The sequence below is a fragment of the Lampetra fluviatilis genome, chromosome 66, assembly GCF_964198595.1.
Source record: "Lampetra fluviatilis chromosome 66, kcLamFluv1.1, whole genome shotgun sequence".
NCBI lineage: Eukaryota > Metazoa > Chordata > Hyperoartia > Petromyzontiformes > Petromyzontidae > Lampetra > Lampetra fluviatilis.
This window is the reverse complement of record NC_136340.1, coordinates 5,379,830-5,385,829: the sequence shown is the minus strand read 5'-3', so window position 1 is coordinate 5,385,829 and position 6,000 is coordinate 5,379,830.

Sequence of the window (6,000 nt, the reverse complement as noted above, 5' to 3'; positions counted from 1 at the left end):
GTGTTTGTGTGTCTGTGTCTGTGTGTGTGGGTGTCTGTGTGTGTGTCTGTGTGTCTGTGTGTGTGTGTCTGTGTGTGTGTCTGTGTGTGTGTGTCTCTTCGCCGGTTGGAAACATTCAGGCTGGCCTGCCTACGATCCATCCTGGGTTTAACCTGCAGGCTGGATTGTGTGAGGAGCTCACAAATCCTTGAAAGATCTGGACAAAGTCCCATCGGTGAGCTCCTCCGGCAGGCAAGGCTGCGTTGGCTGGGTCATGTAGCCCGCATGCCCAGCCACCGCATGCCTAAACAGCTTTTGTTCGGCCGGATCGAGGGGGCTAAACGGGCGCGGCACGGGCTAGAGAAGAGATGGAGTGATGTGGTACAGGAGGACGTGGAGCTGAGTGGACTTGCCGATGACCGGTACCAGCGGTGTCAAGATCGGCCTCAGTGGAGGGGGCTCGTGAAGGACGCTACTGGGCAGTTGGAGGCAGTCGCCCTCCAACAACAACGGAGGGCGGAGGAGCGACGCTCACAACAACGAGCGGAGCGCCGGGTGGCTAAAGCACAGCAAGTTGGCACAGTAGGGGGCACAGGTGGTGGATCAGCCAGTCATCTCGGTCATCTCGGTCAGTCGACCCGTGGCACCTGCTGGGTCTGCCCCGTGACCTCCTCCTGCCAGCGGGCGTTCGACACTTCACGTGGCAGCCTCAAGGTGCACTTGGCCTGGCACAAGCGTCGTTGTGACGTCACCGCCACTTAGTGGCGAATGGCGGGAGGAGCAGCAGCAGCAGCGCCTATGAAGGCTACCGGCTGAGTGGCCAGTAACCACGCCCGGCCGCCTTTGTCTCCCCGAGTGTCGATGTTTAACGACACGCCGCTACAGCGGGTGGTGACGCGTGTTAACGCTGAGTCGACCTAGGGTGGAGAGAGGGGAGGAGTGAGGGGGGGAGTGAGGGAGATGGAGAGAGGGGGGGGGAGTGAGGGAGATGGAAAGAGGGGGGGAGTGAGGGAGAGGGGGGGAGTGAGAGAGATGGAGAGAGGGGGGGAGTGAGGGAGAGGGGGGGAGTGAGGGAGAGGGGGGGGGAGTGAGGGAGAGGGGGGGAGTGAGGGAGAGGGGGGGAGTGAGGGAGAGGGGGGGAGTGAGAGAGATGGAGAGAGGGGGGGAGTGAGGGAGAGGGGGGGAGTGAGGGAGAGGGGGGGAGTGAGGGAGAGGGGGGGAGTGAGGAAGAGGGGGGGAGTGAGAGAGATGGAGAGAGGGGGGGAGTGAGGGAGAGGGGGGGAGTGAGGGAGAGGGGGGGAGTGAGGAAGAGGGGGGGGAGTGAGGGAGAGGGGGGGGAGTGAGGGAGAGGGGGGGAGTGAGGGAGAGGGGGGGAGTGAGGGAGAGGGGGGGAGTGAGGAAGAGGGGGGGAGTGAGGGAGAGGGGGGGAGTGAGGGAGAGGGGGGGGAGTGAGGGAGAGGGGGGGGAGTGAGGGAGAGGGGGGGGAGTGAGGAAGAGGGGGGGAGTGAGGGAGAGGGGGGGGGAGTGAGGGAGAGGGGGGGAGTGAGGGAGAGGGGGGGAGTGAGGGAGAGGGGGGGAGTGAGAGAGATGGAGAGAGGGGGGGGGAGTGAGGGAGAGGGGGGGAGTGAGGGAGAGGGGGGGAGTGAGGGAGAGGGGGGGAGTGAGGAAGAGGGGGGGGAGTGAGGGAGAGGGGGGGGAGTGAGGGAGAGGGGGGGAGTGAGGGAGAGGGGGGGAGTGAGGGAGAGGGGGGGAGTGAGGAAGAGGGGGGGAGTGAGGGAGAGGGGGGGAGTGAGGGAGAGGGGGGGAGTGAGGGAGAGGGGGGGGAGTGAGGGAGAGGGGGGGGAGTGAGGAAGAGGGGGGGAGTGAGGGAGAGGGGGGGGGAGTGAGGGAGAGGGGGGGAGTGAGGGAGAGGGGGGGAGTGAGGGAGAGGGGGGGAGTGAGAGAGATGGAGAGAGGGGGGGAGTGAGGGAGAGGGGGGGGAGTGAGGGAGAGGGGGGGAGTGAGGGAGAGGGGGGGGAGTGAGGGAGAGGGGGGGGGAGTGAGGGAGAGGGGGGGAGTGAGGGAGAGGGGGGGAGTGAGGAAGAGGGGGGGGGAGTGAGGGAGAGGGGGGGAGTGAGGGAGAGGGGGGGAGTGAGAGAGATGGAGAGAGGGGGGGAGTGAGGGAGAGGGGGGGGAGTGAGGGAGAGGGGGGGAGTGAGGGAGAGGGGGGGGAGTGAGGGAGAGGGGGGGGAGTGAGGGAGAGGGGGGGAGTGAGGGAGAGGGGGGGAGTGAGGAAGAGGGGGGGGGAGTGAGGGAGAGGGGGGGAGTGAGGGAGAGGGGGGGAGTGAGGGAGAGGGGGGGGAGTGAGGGAGAGGGGGGGGAGTGAGGGAGAGGGGGGGAGTGAGGGAGAGGGGGGGGAGTGAGGAAGAGGGGGGGGAGTGAGGGAGAGGGGGGGGAGTGAGGGAGAGGGGGGGAGTGAGGGAGAGGGGGGGAGTGAGGGAGAGGGGGGGAGTGAGAAAGATGGAGAGAGGGGGGGAGTGAGGGAGAGGGGGGGGAGTGAGGGAGAGGGGGGGAGTGAGGGAGTGGGGGGGAGTGAGGGAGAGGGGGGGAGTGAGGAAGAGGGGGGGAGTGAGGGAGAGGGGGGGAGTGAGGGAGAGGGGGGGAGTGAGGGAGAGGGGGGGAGTGAGGGAGAGGGGGGGAGTGAGGGAGAGGGGGGGAGTGAGGGAGAGGGGGGGAGTGAGGAAGAGGGGGGGAGTGAGGGAGAGGGGGGGAGTGAGGGAGAGGGGGGGAGTGAGGGAGAGGGGGGGAGTGAGGGAGAGGGGGGGAGTGAGGGAGAGGGGGGGGGAGTGAGGGAGAGGGGGGGAGTGAGAGAGAGGGGGGGAGTGAGGGAGAGGGGGGGAGTGAGGAAGAGGGGGGGAGTGAGAGAGATGGAGAGAGGGGGGGAGTGAGGGAGAGGGGGGGAGTGAGGAAGAGGGGGGGAGTGAGGGAGAGGGGGGGAGTGAGGGAGAGGGGGGGAGTGAGGGAGAAGGGGGGAGTGAGGGAGAGGGGGGGAGTGAGGGAGAGGGGGGGAGTGAGGGAGAGGGGGGGAGTGAGGGAGAGGGGGGGGGGAGTGAGGGAGAGGGGGGGAGTGAGGGAGAGGGGGGGAGTGAGGGAGAGGGGGGGAGTGAGGAAGAGGGGGGGAGTGAGGGAGAGGGGGGGAGTGAGGGAGAGGGGGGGAGTGAGGGAGAGGGGGGGAGTGAGGGAGAGGGGGGGAGTGAGGGAGAGGGGGGGGAGTGAGGGAGAGGGGGGGAGTGAGGGAGAGGAGGGGAGTGAGGGAGATGGAGAGAGGGGGGGAGTGAGAGAGAGGGGGGGGAGTGAGGGAGAGGGGGGGAGTGAGGGAGAGGGGGGGAGTGAGGGAGATGGAGAGAGGGGGGGAGTGAGGGAGAGGGGGGGAGTGAGGGAGAGGGGGGGAGTGAGGGAGAGGGGGGGAGTGAGGGAGAGGGGGGGAGTGAGGGAGAGGGGGGGAGTGAGGGAGATGGAGAGAGGGGGGGGAGTGAGGGAGAGGGGGGGAGTGAGGGAGAGGGGGGGAGTGAGGGAGAGGGGGGGAGTGAGGGAGAGGGGGGGAGTGAGGGAGAGGGGGGGAGTGAGGGAGAGGGGGGGAGTGAGGGAGAGGAGGGGAGTGAGGGAGATGGAGAGAGGGGGGGAGTGAGAGAGAGGGGGGGAGTGAGGGAGAGGGGGGGAGTGAGGGAGAGGGGGGGAGTGAGGGAGATGGAGAGAGGGGGGGAAGTGAGGGAGAGGGGGGGAGTGAGGGAGAGGGGGGGAGTGAGGGAGAGGGGGGGAGTGAGGGAGAGGGGGGGAGTGAGGGAGAGGGGGGGAGTGAGGGAGATGGAGAGAGGGGGGGGAGTGAGGGAGAGGGGGGGAGTGAGGGAGAGGGGGGGAGTGAGGAAGAGGGGGGGAGGAGGTGAGGGAGAGGGGGGGGGAGTGAGGGAGAGGGGGGGAGTGAGGGAGAGGGGGGGAGTGAGGGAGAGGGGGAGAAGGGGGGAGTGAGGGAGAGGAGGGGAGTGAGGGAGAGGGGGGGAGAGAGGGAGATGGAGAGAGGGGGGGGAGTGAGAGAGAGGGGGGGAGTGAGGGAGAGGGGGGGAGTGAGGGAGAGGGGGGGAGTGAGGGAGAGGGGGGGAGTGAGGGAGATGGAGAGAGGGGGGGGAGTGGAGGGAGAGGGGGGGAGTGAGGGAGATGGAGAGAGGGGGGGAGTGAGGGAGAGGGGGGGAGTGAGGGAGAGGGGGGGAGTGAGGGAGAGGGGGGGAGTGAGGGAGATGGAGAGAGGGGGGGAGTGAGGGAGAGGGGGGGAGTGAGGGAGAGGGGGGGAGTGAGGGAGATGGAGAGAGGGGGGGGAGATGGAGAGAGGGGGGGGTGTGAGGGAGAGGGGGGGAGTGAGGGGGGAGAGAGGGGGGGAGTGAGAGAGATGGAGAGAGGGGGGGAGTGAGGGGGGAGAGAGGGGGGGAGTGAGAGAGATGGAGAGAGGGGGGGGAGTGAGGGAGAGGGGGGGAGTGAGGGGGGAGAGAGGGGGGGAGTGAGCGAGATGGAGAGAGGGGGGGGGAGTGAGGGAGAGGGGGGGAGTGAGGGGGGAGAGAGGGGGGGAGTGAGAGAGATGGAGAGAGGGGGGGGAGTGAGGGAGAGGGGGGGAGTGAGGGAGATGGAGAGAGGGGGGGGAGTGAGGGAGAGGGGGGGGAGTGAGAGAGATGGAGAGAGGGGGGGGAGTGAGGGAGAGGGGGGGAGTGAGAGAGATGGAGAGAGGGGGGGGAGTGAGGGAGAGGGGGGGAGTGAGGGAGAGGGGGGAGTGAGAGAGAGATGGAGAGAGAGAGTTACACAGGGAGAAGTTTTAGTTGAGTTAAGAGCGGGCGTCGTGAGCGCGAGGAATGTTTCCCAGACTCGGTGTTGTGTTGTTTAAAGCGGCAAACCCGCTGGGAATTGGTGCAACGCGAAATGAAGGGGGGGGGGCGTCTGGGTGGGTTGGTGGGTTGGTGGGCGATGGTTCAGTTTTAAGGCTCCAGACCAGAGAATCCAGGCCGAGTATTCTACTGAATCCACTCCGCAGTTTCCACTGAATCCACACACAACCGAGTGGCAGCTTATCGTCATCATCATCGTCATCATCGTCGTCGTCGTCATCATCAACGTCGTCATCATCATCGTCTTCATCATCATCGTCATCATCGTCGTCATCATCATCGTCGTCGTCGTCATCGTCATCATCTTCATCATCGTCGTCATCATCATCGTCGTCATCATCGTCTTCATCATCATCGTCTTCATCATCATCGTCATCATCGTCGTCATCATCATCGTCGTCATCGTCATCATCTTCATCATCGTCGTCATCATCTTCATCATCGTCGTCATCATCATCGTCGTCGTCATCGTCATCATCTTCATCATCGTCATCATCTTCATCATCGTCGTCATCATCATCATCGTCATCGTCATCATCTTCATCATCGTCGTCATCATCATCGTCGTCGTCATCATCATCATCGTCATCATCGTCGTCATCATCATCATCGTCGTCATCGTCATCATCTTCATCATCGTCGTCATCATCATCATCGTCGTCGTCATCGTCATCATCATCGTCGTCATCATCATCATCGTCGTCGTCATCGTCATCATCATCATCATCATCGTCGTCATCATCATCATCGTCATGATCATCATCATCATCATCGTCGTCGTCGTCGTCATCATCATCGTCATCATAGTCGTCATCATCATCGTCTGGACATTCTCACGGCACTAAAACGATAAAAATCATTTGAACTCCACGTGGAGGGAAAACCCGGAGGAGCCACTCAAATCAAATCTCAGTTTAAGACGCAGTGGATGGGGGTGGGAGAGTTGCGGTTGGATCGCGTAAATATCTAAATGCTTAATATTCTTGGTTATTTCGGTAAATTTACGTAGATAAAAATTTTAAATAAAATAATAAATTTTAAATGTGGGTGGTCACCGCTTTCCAATGCAGGCCTAAGCCTCGCAACCGCTCCATGCTCCGGGATTTCAATGCCG